The sequence below is a fragment of the Camellia sinensis genome, chromosome 5 (genome assembly GCF_055761805.1).
Source record: "Camellia sinensis isolate YWXY chromosome 5, ASM5576180v1, whole genome shotgun sequence".
NCBI lineage: Eukaryota > Viridiplantae > Streptophyta > Magnoliopsida > Ericales > Theaceae > Camellia > Camellia sinensis.
Window position 1 is genome coordinate 138,634,152 of NC_138965.1, and position 20,204 is coordinate 138,654,355.

General features: G+C 42.5%; 1 long non-coding RNA gene across 2 annotated transcripts in view; it reads left to right on the plus strand.

Moving 5' to 3' along the window:
- The first annotated feature begins 313 nt into the window (after nt 1–313).
- LOC145790881 (uncharacterized) overlaps nt 314–20,204 on the plus strand; it is a 50,168-nt gene continuing 30,277 nt past the window's right edge. Inside the window, exons 1-3 of one of the 2 annotated variants that reach the window (XR_014330197.1) lie at nt 314–1,130; nt 16,469–16,761; nt 17,389–17,460. This is a non-coding gene — a long non-coding RNA (uncharacterized LOC145790881). Of the gene's footprint in view, nt 1,131–16,468; nt 16,762–17,388; nt 18,854–20,204 lie in introns of those variants that run through there. The other variant, XR_014330196.1, reaches the window with a different exon arrangement.

Sequence of the window (20,204 nt, forward strand, 5' to 3'; positions counted from 1 at the left end):
AAATAGCAGATTAAAATGATTGTGTGGTAATTGTGTTGATTTGAGAACCACTGAGTTATGGTCTCAGTTGGGTTGTTAAAAGGTAATGAAAGTGGCTCATGAATTGAGAAGAGTAAATTAATTTGAAATGAATTGAGGGAAAATGAATTGAAATGTGAACCTTTGGTGTTTTACGGTTATATGAAATCTGGTTATTTTGTCACCAGTATTGCATATGCAATTGTACTTATATCTTCATTAAATCTCATATGTTGTGTTAGATTATTCCTACTGGGCTTTGGCTCATCCTATTTGGGGAAATCCATTTGGATTTTTTTTCCTTAATTATTATTATTTTTTTTTTGGTAATCTTGACCAATTGGAATGCTTATTCTAGTTTTCTATAAGGTCATGGTTTGGTTCTATTGATAGCTTCAGCTACTTGACTTTTCTATTTATGGAATTCAGCCAAGTGAATCCAATACATATGCTGAGATAGATGCAGTATACGAATGTCTCGAGACAGAATATGGAACTAGCCAAGAAGACTTGATTCTCTATAGATAGTCAGTTAGAAATGGACCAACACTGTACTTAGCAGCTAAGTTGCCAAGCTTTTTTCACTTTCTTTTTATATCTTTTTCCTTTCCTCCTCTTTTCTCTCCACAAATTCTAGATACAAACACAACCGATACAGTTGCTCGACAATTGAAACCGATACAGTTTGATTAAATGGTTTCTTGAAATTTTTCGTATGTGCTGTTGTGGATGGTTATTTTAAAAAAAAAAATTTCTTACCTTAAATGGATTCAATTGTGACGTTCATTGGAGCCCATTACTCCCTTAAACCAAACTCTTCCCTTACAGTTTTTAAGTTCCTATGGTTAAGTTTTTCTTTTCCATTTGATATGAATTAGTAGAAAGTGAAAGCAGCAAAACAGATAGTTTCCTCCTCAAAGCACAGAGTTCTATGTATTGATTCCAAATTCTTAAATATTTTACTTGTAGAGGCATGAAAGAATTTTCAATTAAATGCAACGGATGTGGTTGAACGTATGAATTTGAATGGAATAATAATGACCCATTTCAATGCTTTTTCTTTTTCTTTTCCTTTTTTAACTATTAAACCTTTTGGTGGTGAAAGTAATAAGGTGTGGGGATATATTTTCTGAGTACCAACACGTGGCATGGTGACGTCGACGTGTCAGCCAAGGTGCCACGTGTCGTGGTAGCTGTGCCGAGGTTATCTTGGCGATGCCAAGGTTGCCTCCGAAGATATCGGAATCCGAGATAAGCGGATAAGGGTTAAGAGTCCTGGAGAAAAGAGAAGACTTTACTAAGATAAGGATAAAGCTCTAAGGGAGTTTATTTTTATCTCTTGAGGAATCCAAAGTGAGTACTAAATTGGAGTCCATAGAAGTCAGACTTCTAGTGGGACTTGGATTTAGTAAACTATAAAAGAGAGGCACCCTCGTGGGTCTAAGGTACGCAGTTTTATACTCAAGCTTGTGAGTTTAGCACTTGATTATCTTTGAGAGATATACTAACTTGATCGTCGGAGTGCCCCCGGGTGGAAGAGCCACCGCCGGAGCCTTTTTCTTTCTGTTACAGGTTACTAAAGTCATCTATTCTACCGGTGCTCTCCAGCTGATTACTAGGCGGGCAGTGTGGTCGGAAAATCACCCACACAATTTGGCACCGTCTGTGGGAATCTTAGAAGAATAGATGGCCAGTAACGGACAGGGGGAAAATATTGGAGGCAACACTCCTGCTGAGAGTGGCAGACCAATTGACCTTGACATTGAAGGAGACAACCACAGTACAAGAAATCATGACTAGGGCCACGGAGAAAGAGACGTCGGCCAGGAGGGCAACGCTTCGAAGAGGACAGACCAAAGTAAGTATTATAATGAAAATAACCTTCAGGTATGGAGGGATAGGTGCCTACGGAGAGATGAGGAAGTAAAAGACTTGGCAAACAAGTTGGCGGACCTACAGTCAGTGGTCAACTTCATGATGCAAAACAATGTTATGCAGCCACCATACCCGCTGCAAAATACGCCGATGCCAGCAATTAATGCCCAGAAGGGAGGAAGGAAAGCAATCCCCGAAGCCCCTCAGCACACCAGGAGTGGAAGGCACTCTCACCAACCTACAAGGGAAATCGGACGAGAGGAGCCAAGGCAAGAAGAGTCCCAAAGGACACATCACATGAAGGACCCAAGGCCCAAAGAACATCGGAATATTCAAGGTCAAGCACTCTGCTTTGACATAACCCATGGAGAAAGATCGAAACGGGCCCACCACGAGGCCGAAAGTAGTGTGCCAAAAAGATTGAAGTCCAGAGATAGCCGAGCTCCAGGGAGGAGTAAGGAAGACTTGAGGGATTACCTCAAAAGGAGGCAGCAGAATATTGAAGCCGAGGTGACTTCCGCAGTTAAGCCGAGAACACCGTTCTCGGTGGAACTCGACAAATTTAAAACACCAAAAAGATTCAGTATGCCGAGGTTCCAAATTTATGATGGTAAGTCAGATCCCAACTTTCATGTTGGATTATACCTGAACTCAATGGCGTTATACAGTGGCAACGAGCTGTTGCTCTGCAAAGTATTTCCCTCATCCTTTGGGGAAATTGCATCCGATTGGTTCCATAAACTACCAAAGGGAAGCGTAAAGACGTGGGAAGGCCTGGCCGAGATGTTTGTGGCCAGGTTTGTGACGAACAAACTACAGCCCTTAAGGGTCGACGCCCTGATGGCTTTAAGAATCACCAAGGAAGAAGGCCTTAAGGCCCACGCGAAGAGGTACTACGAGGTGTTCAATCGAATACCCGAATGCAACCAAGAAGTAGCGGTCGTATCTTTCAAGAACGGCCTGAAAGATGACTGCCCACTACGGAAGTCTTTGGCAAAAACACTGCCAAAAAGCATGGAAGAACTCATGGCAAGAATCGAGAAGTACGCCAGAGCCGAGGAAGATACATCGGGAAACAAAGAGATAAAGCAGGAGAAAGGAAACGGCTCGCCGAAGCGAGGCCGAGGTAACAACGGACCGACTAAACAAGAAACAGAATTGAAGGGTAAACAAGCAGTGACCACGGTGTTCCGAATCCCCATCCATGAAGTCTTGGATCAAATACGAAACCAACCCTATTTCAGAACTCCAGCAAGAGCACGAGGGGAATTCATGGGAAGAAACATGGGTAGACGTTGCGCTTACCACAATGAAGAAGGGCACCCAACCCAGGGTTGCAGAGCCCTAAAAGCACACTTAGAAGACTTGGTAAGGCAAGGCCATCTGAGGGACCTTGTTGATGAGGGCAGGACCAGAGAAGAACAGGCAAGATTGCCTCAAGCACCAGCAGCTCCACCACCTCCAGTACAGCAACCACAGGCAGGAGGACCAAGGGTGGTTAATGTGATCCACTCAAGAGTCAACGAGAACGAAGTCAGAGGAGAGACCCAGAGGGTAAGGCATTTACAACATGTCTACCAAATCGGGGAAAAAAGACATCGGCCAGAAGAGTGCCAAGGGCCGGTGATAGCCTTTACTGAAACCGACCTAGAGCTGGTCCAACATCCGCATAATGATGCCTTGGTAGTATCCCTCCAGGTTGGGGAATACCAAGTGAAACGCATCCTAATAGATCAAGGCAGCTCTTGTGACATCATGTACGTCAGATGTTACAAGGAGCTGGGCCTTCACCCAGACGACCTGGAACAATCCAGCAACCCTATGGTCGGCTTCAATGGAACGCCGACATGGCCACTGGGCGCAGCAAGCGTGGAAGTACAAGCTGGTACTAAGAAGATTAAAACAGAATTTATGGTGATTGACACACCCTCACCATATAACATCATCTTGGGAAGACCATGGTTGCATGCAATGGGGGTAGTTCCCTCTACACTGCATCAACTACTACGATTCCCAACAGAGCATGGGATTGAAGAAGTCAGAGGAGATCAATTGCAGGCAAAAAGTTGCTCCATGGCAGCAATAAAGTCTACCTGCTGCATTCGGGAGCCAAAAGAGGCAGAGATTGAAGATGAGGACATGGAGGTCCTAGATGATGTCGGCAAGGAGCCAGCCGAAAAGAGTGAAGAGACATTAAAGAAAATCCTTGTCCAGGAGGGCGACAAAGAACGCTTCTTTCTTCTCGGCTCAGGCTTAGCCGAAGAAGAGAAAAAAGAACTGGAAGATTTTTTGAGAGCCAACATTGAGGTGTTCGCTTGGACACCTTACGAGATGCCTGGCATTGACCCCGAGGTCACTTGCCACAGACTGAATGTCGACAGGTCGGCAAAACCTGTGATTCAACGAGCCAGAAGACCGACGTTGATGCACGTCGAAGTAGTAGAAGAAGAAGTAGATAAACTTCTGAAGGCCAGGGCCATCCGAGAAGTTCACTACCCAACTTGGCTATCCAACACAGTGGTGGTGAAGAAGAAGAACGGCAAATGGAGGGTTTGTGTAGAATTTACCAACCTCAACAAAGCTTGCCCCAAAGACAGCTTTCCTCTGCCCAAGATTGACCAGCTCGTAGACGCTACTTCAGGGCATGAAAGAATGAGTTTTCTAGACGCATACAGAGGGTACCACCAGATTGCCATGTACCCTCCAGACGAGGAGAAAACTGCGTTCATCACCCCTAAAGGCCTGTACTGTTACAAGGTAATGCCTTTTGGGTTGAAAAATGCAGGAGCAACTTACCAAAGGTTAGTAACAAAAATGTTCAAGCACCTGATTGGCAAAACGGTAAAAGTCTACATCGATGACATGGTCGTGAAGACCAAGGAATCTAAGGGTCATCTTGCCGACCTAAAAGAGGTCTTTAATATACTCAAAACAAACCGGCTCCGACTCAACGCATCAAAGTGCGCGTTTGGAGTTGGATCAGGTAAGTGTAGACACCCCATTTTTGACCGTCCTCAAGACTTGGACGTCACCGTTTGAACACTCGGTGATTATCCATGTTTGTGTTCGTTTGGAATTCCCGAAGGTCTCGGCTCGCGCGCCTTGCCTCAGGATCTCCGAACTTGACTGTTTAGTGTCTGGTTTTACACCAAACACTTGTGTTTTGCCTTGGAGAGGCAGGGAATGCCTTGTGAGGCATCCCCACACACCACCGGCAGTGGCTAGAGGCCACCGGCTGGTTTTTGCCTCCATCGGCACTGTAGTTTGCCGGTCGGCATATTTTATTGCTGGTCGGCACTTTTTAGTGCCGGTCGGCACTCTTTTTTGCCAAAATGGCATTTTTGGCTGGCCGACTACTGTGCATCTGCTTTTGCAGATATTCTAAGACAGCTGTCTTGCTTTTGGCTCCCCTCCATACACGTGTATGGAGGGATCTCTCTCTTGGAAGCTTGTCTTGTAAGCTTTACAAGACAATAAGCCTCTATAAGAGAGAGCCTTGTCTCTTGGCCTTGAGGTTAGACACTTGAGATATTTTGAGAGCTTAGACAGCCATTGTTAAGCTCTGGTTTTAGGGTTAGGGTTAGATACACATCCTACCTCTCTTTCCCTCTCTTTTGTGCTCTAGGTGTTTTGTGTCTTACTATTGCACATAAACACCTAGTGTTTCACCTTTGTCTAGCTACTGAGGTTCTAAGGGACTAATTTTGAAGTTTTGGTGTTGGATTCAAGCCAAGGGAGGCCATTGGAGCACCATTGTTGAAGGGGTCATCAAGGGTAAGAAACTAACACCTTTATTCCCCATTTTTGCATTGATTTTCTACCTATCTTAGAGCTGTTTTCGTGCTTATTGTATAACACAAAAAAGTTCTGTTTTTAGGCCCTCTTGATTGTTTATTAAGAGTGTTTTGTGGTTTGAGGGTGTTTGACCCCTCTTAGGCCTTGAAAGGCCTCATTTTGTGCTATTTTGTGCTAGTTTCGGGACTTTGGTGTTTGGGCCTCTTCACCACCGAAATCTTGAGGGATTTCAGTGGTGGAGATGGTGCCTTGAAGTCTCCAAAAAGAGAGGGCCACCCCCTCTCCTTGTTGTCCTTGAAAAGGGCATGTTTTGGTCTCTAAAGGGAGCCTATGTTTGAGTGTGTGTTGAGCATGTATAGACTGTTTTTCATGCTTATTTTTCCATAATATAACATGATCTTAAATTGGTTTTGGTACTCCATGCATGCTTAGCATAGTTGCCATGTAATGCCTTGTGATCCCTTAACATGTCTTAGGTCGTGTGCCTTTGTTTCTAGCATGTTTTAGGCTTACATTTGTGAAGATTTTGTGCTTATCTTGACATGTTTTAGGTCTGTCCATAAGTGTTTGGGTTGATTTTGGCATGCATCATATAGCCTCTTTGCATTTTGGCTTGTTGGCCTTAAGTATGTGCATATATAGCATGACATCTTTGCATTGATTTGGTGATTTGGGGCCATCCACCATGTTATTTCAGTCCTATTTGCATGCCTATATGTTTACCTTGGATGCATCTTTAATGCCTCATAAGCTTGTGTAGCAATGCTCCTTGTTTTGGCACTTATGCATGCCTTTGTTTTTGAGTCATTTGGATGCCATCTAAGTGATTCTTAGGCCTTGTATTAATGTCCTAAAACTCTGTTTTTGGTCAATAAGTTCATGCCATGTTTGGTCTTGCTAAGTGTAGTTCAATACTCCATTGGTTTGCTTTGAGCACTTAGGCCATTAGTTGCATGTTTGGCTTGATTTATTGCTTGGTTTGGCACCATGTTTTAGCATGATTTTAGAGCTCATGTTGCATGCTAATTGTCCATGAAATCTTTTTTCGAGTGTGCTTGAATGTTGCTTGCTTAATGCTTGAGGTTTGGACCATAACATGTGTATGTGTGCATGTGTGTTTAGCCTCCTTTTTTAGGCATTTTGGCTACTGTTTTGGGCCTTATTAGAGCTGCCCAAGTCTTGTATAAGTCCATCTTTACATCCATTTGCATGGTCCCATGTTTGCTTGTATGCTTGCATAAGCTTGTTGCCATGTCATGTTGCATCCTTAGCTTGCATGCTTAGGTTGCATTGCATCTTGCATGCATGCACTTGTTCCTTGACTTGATGATAGGAATTTGGCCTTAATTTGTTTGATTGGTTTACATTTCATTTGACATGAAAGTTGCATACTTGATTCCTTGGGCCATCATGCATGGAAATGCGTGATTGGTGGTCCGAGAATCGAGGCACATGCCCCTTTGAGTCACTACCATGATAAGGGACATGGTTGGTGCATATATGCCTTGAAATGTGCTGCCATGCTTTGCCTTGCCCTCTGTTGCTGTCATTTGCAGATTCTGCAGGAACACTCTGCCGACCGGCAGTGTAAAGTGCCGACCGGCAATCATTTCTCTGCCGACAGCTCCACTTTGTGCCGGTGGCCACATCCCACTGCCGGTGGCAATTCCGTGCAGCCGGTGATGTCTCCCAGCATCCAAGGAAGCAGTCCTGAGGTTTTGGCAACCTCCAGAGGAGTGAAAGAAGGAAAACAGAGGCAGCTCACGCATGGCGGCGCATTTCCCGAGGTGATTTACTGTTTTCTTAGTTTAATTAAATCTGCTTAGTTGATTAGGCAATTTGTAATATTTAATTAGCTTGCGTAGTTAATTAATTTGTAATATTTATTTGATCCCTCCGAGTGAGGGTAAATCTGTAATAAGTGTGTGTGGGTGGTGTGTATGTCTTCCAATCCCCACTTCGTTCTTCCCTTTTATTTACCTGCTTATGATGGTAGATTAGGGCATTTTTAAAATTAGCATACCTTATGCTATGCATGCGTGCATCCATACATTTGTATTACATACATTAGGCTCGGTACATCACGCTAACTGCATCTGTACTTCAATTCACAAATTGAATATGTGGTAGTTGATCACATTTCACATGCCATGTGATGCATTAGCCATTTTTAACATGAACTAGGACATGCATGTTTGCTGACTAGTTTACTGTTTTGGCACGGAGTACGACGTAAGTATTTATGCTTTAGCATCCCGCATGTGTGTGAGTGTTGCCATGACAGTATGCTTGCCATGCGGCTAAGTGCTTATGTGTTAAAATGTTTTAATGCCTGTGGGTGGAGGTTGGATTGTTTGAGTTGGAAAAACTCGTTGAAATCCGTATTTTAGCCTACTTGCGAGTAGCAAATTCCAAAGCGCTTTCCAAAACAAACGGATATGCAATGCTTATTTCCAAATTAGGCAATCTAGTCTATACTTGTTTGCTGGGCGCATAACATAGTAATTCTAGGCTAATAAATGGAATAAGAACACGTAACGTTTTCAAAATCGGATATCATGGTTAGTAGAGGCCGGTCTTCGGACCGGGCGAAAGGGGGTGCTCATAGCTGACCTTCCCCGATCGTACCCAAGCTCCCAAGCCGAGACAACTCCGGTGATGACGGACATGTGGCCTTCGGCACCAAGTCAGGGTTTCCTAAATTTTCCCATTTCAAAATATTTAAGTGGCGACTCTGTATCTAGCAAAGCAGTCCATGTTTGGAACTACTTTTTCAAAAAAATCTGTTTCTCAAAACGATTTACCAGATTTGGACTCTTTGGTTTAGATTAAGAACCGCGACAACAAAATCGCGAGTCCGAACTGTAGTAGCATAAGGCCCCCCTCCGCGGGCGCGTCTACAGTAAGTTTTTAGGGTATCTGGTAACGAGAAAGGGCATTGAGGCCAGCCCAGACCAAATCAAGGCCATCCTAGAGCTGCAGAGCCCGACGTCGGCAAAACAGATTCAGATGCTTACTGGAAGGGCCGCAGCCCTAAACAAATTCATCAACAGAAGCTCAGATAAATGCAGACCCTTCTTCAACTTGGTGAAAAAAGCCACAGACTTTCTGTGGACAGAAGAATGCGAAGCCGCTCTAACCGACCTAAAGAAGTACTTGACCACAACTCCGGTTCTTTCCAATCCAGAACCAAGGGAAGAACTGTTTTTGTACTTGGCAGTTTCAGAACACGGAGTAAGTGCAGTACTAATCCGAGAAGAAAAAGGGGAGCAAAAGACGGTCTACTATGTAAGCAAAACCTTGGCCAGTGCAGAAACAAGGTATCTACCACTGGAGAAATTAATGCTAGCCTTAGTAATGGCTTCAAAGAAGCTGAACCATTACTTTCAGGCGCACAAGATTGTGGTCCTAACAGAGCGTCCACTGAAGTCCTTGTTGCAACAAGGAGACTTAACAGGAAGGATAGCAAGATGGGCAGTAGCCCTGGGTCAGTATGACCTGGAGTTCAGGCCAAGAATGGCAATTAAAGGCCAAGTTTTAGCCGACTTCGTGGCTGAATTCACGCCTGAAACCATCGAACATCGGGCTCCATTGAGCCAGGATGAGCATTGTCCCAGCAAGCAAGGAGAATCCCAGCCAAACGCAAAAGATCAAAGGAAGGAAAAGCTTAGACCCTGCAGCATCTACATCGGCGACTCATTCAGACTATTCGTCGATGGGAGTTCGAACCAACAAGGAGCAGGGGCAGGAGTATTGCTGATATCTCCAGATGGAGAAATAATAGAACAGTCCATCCGTTTGGGGTTCAAGGCCTCAAACAATGAAGCGGAATACGAAGCATTAATTGCAGGGCTAAAACTGGCAGCAGTAGCAGAAGCAGATGAGGTAATAGTTTTTTGTGATTCACAACTTATTGTTAACCAGTCAACAGGTGAATTTGCAGCCAGGGACGAAAGGATGTCGGCATATGCAAAAGAGGTCATTAGATTGGCAGCCCTATTTCAGAACTGCCGACTACTCCAAGTTAGCCGACATGACAACACCCACGCCGACGCATTGGCTAACCTGGCAAGTTCAATACAGACGGGAAAAACAAGGACAATTATGATCGACTATATGTCGGGCCCGCGCATAGAACCAGAGAGCACAGAGCAGCAAGCAATGTGTGTGGACATGGGGCCAAGCTGGATGGATGCAATTGTTGCATTCCTAAAAGAAGGAAAGCTGCCAGAAGATCGTAAGGAGGCACACAAAGTCAGAATGAAATCTGCAAGATTCAATCTGATGGAAGATGGACATCTCTACAGAAGGTCCTTCACTGGACCACTTTTAAGGTGCGTACACCCTTTGCAGGTTGAAGATTTCCTATATGAAATTCATGAAGGAATCTATGGAAGCCATGCCGGGGGCAGATCATTAGCCCACAGGGCCATTACCCAGGGGTATTGGTGGCCCTACATGCAAAAGGATGCTGAAGCATATGTAAAGAAGTGTGAACAATGCCAAAAGTTCGCACCTTTGATACATCAGCCAGCTGCTGACCTAAACCCAGTGTCCAGCCCTTGGCCGTTTGCCCAATGGGGCATGGATCTGGTTGGAAAACTTCCTCAGACAACTGGGCAGAGAAAATACTTGCTGGTGGCAACAGATTACTTTACAAAATGGATAGAGGCAGAACCTCTTGCCAAAATCCGAGATGTGGACGTCAAGAACTTTATATGGAGAAACATCATCACCAGATTTGGGATTCCAAGAGCAATAGTTGCCGACAACGGAACACAGTTTGACAACAAACTCATCAAGAACTTTTGCGCGAAATTCAAGATCAAGAATTACTTTTCAACATCAAGTTTTCCCCAAAGTAATGGGCAAGCAGAAGCATCCAACAAAGTAATTTTGGATGGAATAAAGAAGAGGCTGCAGGCAGCAAAAGGAAAGTGGGTAGACGAATTGCCCAACGTGCTTTGAGCATATCAGACTACGCCGAGAAGATCAATAGGGGAATCCCCCTTTGCCATGGCTTATGGCACAGAAGCTATCATTCCATTGGAGATCGGCATCCCAAGGATCAGGACCCAGGGAGTAGAGAATGGCACCAACGACATACTCTTAGCCCGAGATTTGGATCTTTTGGAAGAACGAAGAGAGAAAGCTGCAATTCAGCTCGCAGTATACCAGCGCTTACCAGAGCTTACAACAAGAAGGTCAATCCAAGAGATTTTCAAGTTGGCGACCTAGTCCTGAGAAAAGTCGTCGGCAGCAAGAAGGATCCCAGAGAAGGCAAGCTTGGCCCAAACTGGGAAGGACCCTACAGAATTACTTCGGTATTAGGCAATGGAGCTTATCGGCTAGAAGATAACGAGGGCAAAGCACTGCCAAGACCTTGGAACACTTGTAATTTGAAATTCTTCTATCATTAGATGTGCAGTATTTTTAGCCGATGTCATCAATAAATCTTTTCCCTTTTCTTAAAACACATATATTTGATGAAGTTACATATTGGTGTTTTTGGAGACATGAATAATGAGAACCCAAGTAGAACTCAGGTTCACATAGGGGGCAGAGAGAAGACAGAGACACTTAATTCACTTGTTGAAATTTGTAACAATTTACAAGTTGAAGTTAAGATGAGATTATTCCTTAATTCACTTGTTGAAATTTGTAGCAATTTACAAGTTGGAGTTAAGCTAATTCCTTATCTTCACTTGTTGAAATTTGTAGCAATTTACAAGTTGGAGTTAAGCCGAGATTACTATTTCTCTTCACTTGTTGAAATTTGTAGCAATTTACAAGTTGGAGTTAAGCTGATTCCTTATCTTCACTTGTTGAAATTCGTAGCAATTTACAAGTCGAAGTTAAGCCGAGATTATTCCTTAATTCATTTGTTGAAATTTGTAGCAATTTACAAGTTGGAATTAAGCTGATTCCTTATCTTCACTTATTGAAATTTGTAGCAATTTACAAGTTGGAGTTAAGCTGATTCCTTATCTTCACTTGTTGAAATTTGTAGCAATTTACAAGTTGGAGTTAAGCTGATTCCTTATCTTCACTTGTTGAAATTTGTAGCAATTTACAAGTTGAAGTTAAGCCGAGATTACTGTTTCTCTTCACTTGTTGAAATTTGTAGTAATTTACAAGTCGAAGTGAAGCTGAGGTTATAGTCTGCAACTTATAGCAATCTACAGGTTGATCCAACCAAAGAAGATACTTAACACTTGTTGAAATTTGTAGCAATTTACAAGATAATGTTAAGCCGGCATGTGATCATTTGATGAAATTTACAGCAATTTTCAGGTTGAAGTAAAAGCTAAGTATATTGTTTAAACTCTTGTTATTTGTAGCAATTTACAAGTTGATCATTGTTATAACTTAAGAAAAATTTACAGTATATGTTAACACTTGTTGAAATTTGTAACAATTTACAAGTAGGTTAGACCGAGATCACTGTTTAAATACTTATTGAAACTTGAGAAGAAGCTTGCAAAGTTAACATTAAATAGTATATGTTAAACAGTTGTTGGAATTTATGAAGAGTTTGCAGGTCTATATCTTGCCGAAGTAAAACGTTATTATACCCGAGGTATGTAACCCCGAGAAGATTGCACAAAGGAGGCAAAATGGAAAGGCATGCAAAATATTCCAAGTATAGAATCATACAAACGCAATCAATAGAAATTAAAGATTAAAGTAGTTGCAGTTGTATACAAGGAAGGCACTACGGCCTACCAGAAATAAAGTTGTATCCAACAGAAGTAGAAGATACATCAGCTAACTAAAAGAGCTTACATTATTTCAAAACCAGAAGTACAGAAAAGCTTATATTATCCAAAGAAACAAAAAGAGTACGAAAGACATCCAAGTTATGATTCTTTAGTTTCAGGAATGATTTAGGTCTGGACCTCGGCAGATTCCTAGGGAACTACTTCGGCAGCCTTCTCTGCAGCCAGCTCGGCATCAATCTCCACAAGCGTTTTGTCAAGACTTCTTTCAGCTAAGAGAAGGTCGGATGATAATTGCCCTGTAACAGCTTCCCTAGACGCCTCCCCAACCTCATCACCCTCTTCATCCAAGGTTAAGTCCATGACTTGCTCAGTTGGAGGAAGGGACTTGGCCTCAATAGCATCCTTGGATTTCCTCACCAAGGCCTTATCTTCATTGTTATCTTCATCCTCAACCTCAGATTCTGACTCATCTTCAGCTTGACTTGAAGATGGAGCAGGAGGAGGGAATGGGAGAGGAATAGCTTCAGCCTTGAGCAGAGGGGAATCTTCAAGAACATTGAGCTTTTTGGCCAGGGACATCCAACCAAGGGAAAAGCCCCTATTGCATGCCTACCTAACTTGCAGTTTGTAATCCTCAGCAACACCGGCCATTCCTTGGGCGTAAGCTTTTTCATCGGCTTCAGTAATTTCGGCGTTTTTAGTGGCCAGGGCCTCCTCGAGCTCTTTTTCGGCTTGAGCCTTTTTTACCTCGGCATCTCTCTTCTCGGCCTCGGCAACTTTTTTGATGGCTTCAGCAGACTCCGCTTTTTCTTCGGCCATCTGTTGGGCCTTAGTGGCAGCCTCGGCCTGATCTTCCAGCTTCTTCATCTTTATCACAACAGCTTTGTTCTCCTTTTTGAGAGCAGAAACCTCCTTCTTCATGTCGGCCAACTTCTCCCTTGTTTCGAAAGCTTGCATGGAGAAGGAGTGGGCATGTTGGATGGCCTGAAAGGACACAAGGCACAAATTGTTACAAACCTTTACAAATTAAGAGAGAAAACAAATTTCAACACAAAGGCACTTACTTGGACAGAGTGTTGCAGCATAAAGGCGTAATTCTCATATTCACTCATCTTGGCGTTTCGCTCAAGATCGCCTGGGAGGAGTAGAGCAGTACTTAGGGCCACGCCGACGTTTATGTCATCGACACTGTCGCTGGCTAGGACTGGCTTATCTTCCAGAGTAATTTCTGGTCTCCAAGGGACTTTTGGTACTTTGGAAACCGAGGTCGTCGCAGACGATGACCTCGGCTTCTTTGATTGGGTGGATTCCGATGGCTGGGCCTCAGCAGACCTTTTTGTAGAAGTAGAAGCAGTTCTTTTACTCTCAGCCAAGTGTGAGATGGGCAGAGCGTCCTCAGCCTCAACCTCAGTAGGTTTGGCCTTGGGCTGCGCCTTTTTAATTCTCATCGGCTTTGGTAGGGGCATGGTTTGCGGCGATTGAGCGTCAACATCCGTAGGAAGGTCGGCAAGGAGATCTTGGGCAATAGGCTTTGGGCGACCCATCTTGGCAGTTTTTACGAGTTTTCGCCGACGTTTTCTTTCTAGTATTGAGATTAGGTATGGACCAGAAGTTGATGGTTGGTCGGCTGGATCAGAGATTGACCCTTGGTCAGCCCGAGATGTTGATGCTGTTTGTAGAATGGTAGCAGAGGGAGGAGATAGGCTCTTCTTTTTTCTTTTTGGGACGTCGGGCAGTGTGAATTTGTATGTCGGAATAAAATTCAGTAACAGGGGAGCCTTGCGCTTGTGGATTGGAAGAGCTAGGAGCTTCTTTAAATCTTTTCCTGGGAAGAAGGATTGGCGGAAGTTTTTTTGTGGCTGATGAAGATCTGCAGGAAAGACAAATGGACATTAAAAATAGACAAAGTTTTGAAGACTTGGAAAAGAAACAACTAAGTATTGAGGCTGGGCTCTTACCCTTGCCCTCTTTAACTGTTTGAGGAAGAGGGTAGAGATAAACATCTTCGTCTGGGCCAAATTCCCAACTTCCCGAAGCAATGACATAGTCATCCCCGGCTCCCTTGTTGGAGTCTGGGAGGTCGGCTACAATTTTAAATTCAGTAGACCTCGGCTTGAGGTAGTAGACGTAACCTCTTTCCTTCAGGTTAAAGGGGCACATGGTATAGCAGTATTGTACATCGGCAAAGGTGATCCTAACATTCTCCTGCCTAGCTAGGGCTATGATACCATTAATCACGCGATAGGAGTTGATGGTAAGTTTCATGGGGTTCAACTTGTAAAAGTGAAGAATTTCGCGAAAAAGAATGTTAAGTGGGAGCCGGAGTCCGCACTCAGTAAAAGCTACTATAGGGAAGGGCATTGAATCGTCTGTGGGCACGATAGTGTCATCATCGTCAGCTAGCCTCAGATGGACATCGGCAGGAATAGAAAACTCCCGCCTAAAGTACTCAAGTCTAGTCGGGGTATCGACCTTATGTCTCCACATGCCCATAACGTCGGCCTAAAATCAGAGGGCTAGATTTCAGAAAGAAGGTGTTGTCAAGGGGTTATTGGGACCTCGGCAAAACCCTAGGTAAGGACTGATAAGGCTTGTTTCAGTTTTTTCCTAAAAATTGAAGGCTCTACAGACAAAACCCAAACCTAAATCTATGAAGGCAAAGATTGAAAGCAAGATTTAAAAGTAGAGATCTGGAATGGAAAAACAGAAAACAAAAAACAAAGAACGACATTTCAGAATCAAAGAACAGAGGTACGGTTCTTAAAAGAAAAGAAAATACAGAAGTAAAAGGTCAAGAACAGTGACAAGAAAAGTGTTAAAAACAGTGCAAGTGTTCAAGATATGGGTGAAATCATGAATAGACACATCCAAATAAATAGTTCAGTAAATCAAAGGTTTGAAACAGAGCAGTAATGGCAGTACGTAAACGAAAGCACATAGAAGAAATTGGGAATAAGAGGAGAAAAGGCTTACCAAAACAAAAGATGCCGGAATAAGAGTCGCCGAGGTAAGGCAGCGGTTGCAGACACGACGGAATGACAAAAGCTTCGGTGGAATGGAGGAATGAAGACGGTTGCAGAGCTTTGAGCAAGATCAATGGCGGTTTTGAGAAAGTTTAGAGAGAGAGAAAGCCAGAAAGCCGAATACAAAAGTAAAGAAGTGAAGATGAAAAGAAAAGTTTCGTAAAAAACTCGAAACGACGACAAAAACACGGCATTTATTATGCCTGGAGGAACGCGTGCGTCAGACGGCGCAGACGGACGAAAGACGGCTTACAAGCGCGTCGCGGACACGGGCCAATAAGATGTAACGCGTGAATAAAACGGTTGAAAAGTGATATATGACAGTTCATACGCATAAAGGGATTCATTTGAAGTTCTTATTCCCCGATGAAGACATGTGGGCCTAATGTGAATGATCTCGGCCAAGGAGCTCTTACGCCGAGGTAATAGAAGAAAATACTGATATAGGTTCCATCACCTCAGAATGCCGAGGTAATAGAACCTAGGGGGCAGTTGTGGGGATATATTTTCTGAGTACCAACACGTGGCATGGTGACGCCGACGTGTCAGCCGAGGTGCCACATGTCGTGGTAGCTGTGCCGAGGTTATCTTGGCGATGCCGAGGTTGCCTCCGAAGATATCGGAATCCGAGATAAGCGGATAAGGGTTAAGAGTCCTGGAGAAAAGAGAAGACTTTACTAAGATAAGGATAAAGCTCTAAGGGAGTTCATCTTTATCTCTTGAGGAATCCAAAGTGAGTACTAAATTGGAGTCCATAGAAGTCAGACTTCTAGTGGGACTTGGATTTAGTAAACTATAAAAGAGAAGCACCCCCGTGGGTCTAAGGTACGCAGTTTTATACTCAAGCTTGTGAGTTTAGCACTTGATTATCTTTGAGAGATATACTGACTTGATCGTCGGAGTGCCCCCGGGTGGAAGAGCCACCGCCGGAGCCTTTTTCTTTCTGTTACAGGTTACTAAAGCCATCTATTCTGTTGGTGCTCTCCAGCTGATTACTAGGCGGGCAGTGTGGTCGGAAAATCACCCACACAGAAGGCATTAAACAATTACTAAAAACTTATGAAATTTCAATTTTGTAGGATGCTTCTGGATTTTTTGGTCATTTGGCTTTGGAGACAAGTTAGATTGGTTTAGATCCCATAATTGACAACAGAGTGTTCTATTTTCTGGAGGATATTATCTTTTGTTTCTCCATCTCATGTTCTGATTCTGCTCATATACGGATAAAGCATTGACAACAAGAGTCAAGCTTATATGAATACTAAAAATTAATTCTCAATGTGCAGATTGTTGATGTGCTCCATTTTTATGTACAAGATGGTGACATGGTAAGGATTTGTGTTCTTTTCTTTCTTTCTCTCTCTCACATTGTCTCTCTCTCTCAATTGTTTGATAATTTCAATTCATTGTCTCAAGATGTGATTTCACCATAATCCTTGTCATTGCATGGAGTATCATTAGGCATGCTTTAATATGATGTTGGATATAAATTATGCTCTTTTGTGCTAAAGATAATAGCTGAGAGTATGTTTAGTGGCTAGTATAGCTTCTTTCAAGAGAATACATATCTTCAGTGAATGTTTATTTTGGAAGTCCTTTGAAATCAAGCAATACTTTCACCATGCAAATGTACGTTTGGAGGTAACATTTAAAAAGGGCCAAATAGCTTCCAATTGATAATGTTGTCCATTAGTATTATTATCATTTTACCTAGATCATTTTTCATATAAAATTTAATTGAAAAGTACAATAATTGTGAAGAAATTGAAAACAAGGGGTACTGGGATGGTGGGTGGTGCTCCAGGACACAATCTTCTTAAAATTTGTCAATGTAAACAGTAGATGATAATCAAATATATAATGTGATTTACTAGTTATCTCAGTATTGTAACTCCCGATTTCAAGTGCCTAATTGCTTATTGTCATTTTGGTGGTTGTTAATTCTTTTTTGACAGAATGACTTCAACTTTGAGAAGAGGGATTGGATGACTGTACATCCGAAAGAATTGCCAACAGGGTCACAATTGGTGAGAATAATATTTGTTTTATTTAATATACTAGATTTTGAAATCCTAGGGCTATGAACAATTACTTGATAGAACAACTAATATTCCGTGGGACAGTGGGAGTATATAGAGCACATTGGCTTTGTACTTGTTCAGTTTGCATGCCCCTCTGAGTTTTGGAGGGTTATTTGTGGTTGCCCATGTTTTGCATCAACCAGCTCTTGATCCACTGACTGAAGTCAGCAAATTCTTCATTTTCATGATGTAGTTTTCTTTTCGTGCTCCTTTCGAATACGATTAGCCCTATAGTTCGAACTCTCGTGATTCTGAATCTGATTCCACAAGTGCAATGTGAAATAGAAAAACACAAATGAGTCCAAAATGGTGTAGTCTCCTTCTCATGTTTTAGAGGGACCTCTTGTTTGACATATCACTTCTCGGATTAGAGGACTTTTAACATCATATTTGGATAAATGGACTAATGTATGGCAAGGCCTAAAACAATTGGTTTAAAACTTGAATCAACACATTGAAAGAAAATGGCTAGAAAAGCTTGAACTTGGCCGGATGTTATGCCAAGTTCCTTGTGTCAAGGGTCATCAAGCATCAATTCATAGTGTTTTTAGTGTCCTTGAAGCGTCTCAACTTCATTTTTTTGAGTTCATTCCATGACAAAAAGGGAAGGGTGGTCTTACTCTTTGCATTTTATTAACTTTTGTCCAAAATTGCATTTGAGACCATCAAGCAATCAACTTGCTCATTGATGGCTTTTGGAATCAATTTCAACATTCTCTTGAGGTTTTCCTATGACAGAGAAGGAATGAAGGACAAATAGAGCTTGAAAATGCTCTATCTGCACTGATTTCACATCAGAGCACAAAAACAGAGTTTGCACCAAATGAATGCATGGCCGGCCCTCTGTAGGCCCGGCCGGCCATCAGTAATGCACGGTCAGCCCTTGGAGTGTGGCCAGCAGTGCAGTTTTACAGAAACAGAGGCAGTGGCTGAAGGTGAAACAGAGGCAATCTAGGGTAGACAGAGCAGCTTTCAAGTGATGTGCATGCAACCTCCATCCATCTCCTTTGGTGCTTGCATTGAATGTGTTTGATCACTTAATTAGTTTATTAGCATAGCAAATTGTGTTGTAATATTTAATTAGTCTAATTAGTTGGTGTTGTAATATTTAATTAGCTTAGCCTAGTTAAATTTTTAATTAATTGGCTTAGATAGTTAGTTAATTATTCATTTCTAGTGTTGTAATAATTAGTTAATTAGTTTAGCTTTTTATTCAAGTGTTGTAATACTTAGTCTAATTAGCTTAGTTAGATTAGCTTAAATAGCTTAGCTTAGCTAGTTAAGTTATTCATTCGGACCTTCCTTCGCGAGGGCGTAATATTGTAATAAGTGTGCGTGCGTGTGTATGTCTTCCAACCCCACGTCTTTCCCCCTTTTATTTACCCGTTTTTGATGGTTAGATTAGTGACATATTTCAATTAGCACATCGCGTGTTTGCATCCATTCATTTGTCTTGCATGCACCGAGGCTCGGCGCATCATTCAAACTGCATTATTATTTCTATATCTTATTTGAATACGTGTTTCAATCGCATGTTGTTCAAATCGATTAATATGCCATATTAGTAGCCGAGCCTATTAAATTGCACATTGCATGTGTTGCATTAGGCATCTTGTATAGTTAGGATCATGCATCTTTCTAACTAGTTTCTATTTTGGCTTGGAGTACTCGGTGAGTTTTATGCTTTAGCATACTTGCATGAGTGTGAATGTTGTCATGATTAGCATGCTTGCCATGAGGCTATGTGCTTAAATGCTAAACTGCATGAATGCCTGTGGATGAAGGTTTGTTGTTTGAATTGGAACGATTCAATGAATGTGTGTTTTAATCCCACTTTGTTATGGAAAAATTTTATTTTAAACCCATTATATTTGGTGGCAAATCCGCATTTTTAAGCCCACTTAAGGTGGCAAAATCAAACCATTTTCGCACACAAACATGAGTTGAATTGCTCCAAGTCATGCAAACTAGTCTATAATTGCTTGTGTGCGTCACATAATAAAGCTAGTTTAATAATCGGAATAAGAGCACATAATGTTTATAAAATATCATATCATGATTAGTAGAGGCCGATCTTTGATCGGGCGAGCAGGGGTGCTAAATCCATGACCTTCCCCTCTCGTACCTAAGTTCCCAAGCCGAGGCAACTTTGATGATGACAGACACATGGCCTTCAGCACGAGTCAAGGTTTCCTAAATTTTCCCCAAAACAAATATTTAGGTGGCGACTCTGTATCTGGCAAACCAGTCTAATTTTGGCATTATTTGATTGAAAATCAATTTTTCAAAATGATTTGCTGGATTTGGACTCTTTAGGTGTTTATCTGTTTCACATTGCACTTGTGAGACTAGATTCAAAATCGCGGGAGTCCGAAACTATGAGGCCTTTCTTTCAAACCTTCCGAAAGGGGGCGCGAAAAATGCGAGTCCACAGTTTCTGACGACTCTGCTGGGGACTTAGTGAACTTGACTCGAACTCATGATATGTTGTTTTATTTACACTTATGTGTTTCTTTGCATTTGCATTTGCGTCGGTGCACCTAAGTTACAGTGTTTGCCAGTTGCTATTCTTGAGCGGTTTGCCAGAGGCTTGCTTAGAAAAGCTTGCCAAAAGGCTGACCAGTTGCGGGGCTTTACCATGATGGGAACACAACCCTTGGATTTGAACTACCGCTGTACCATTTGATCCT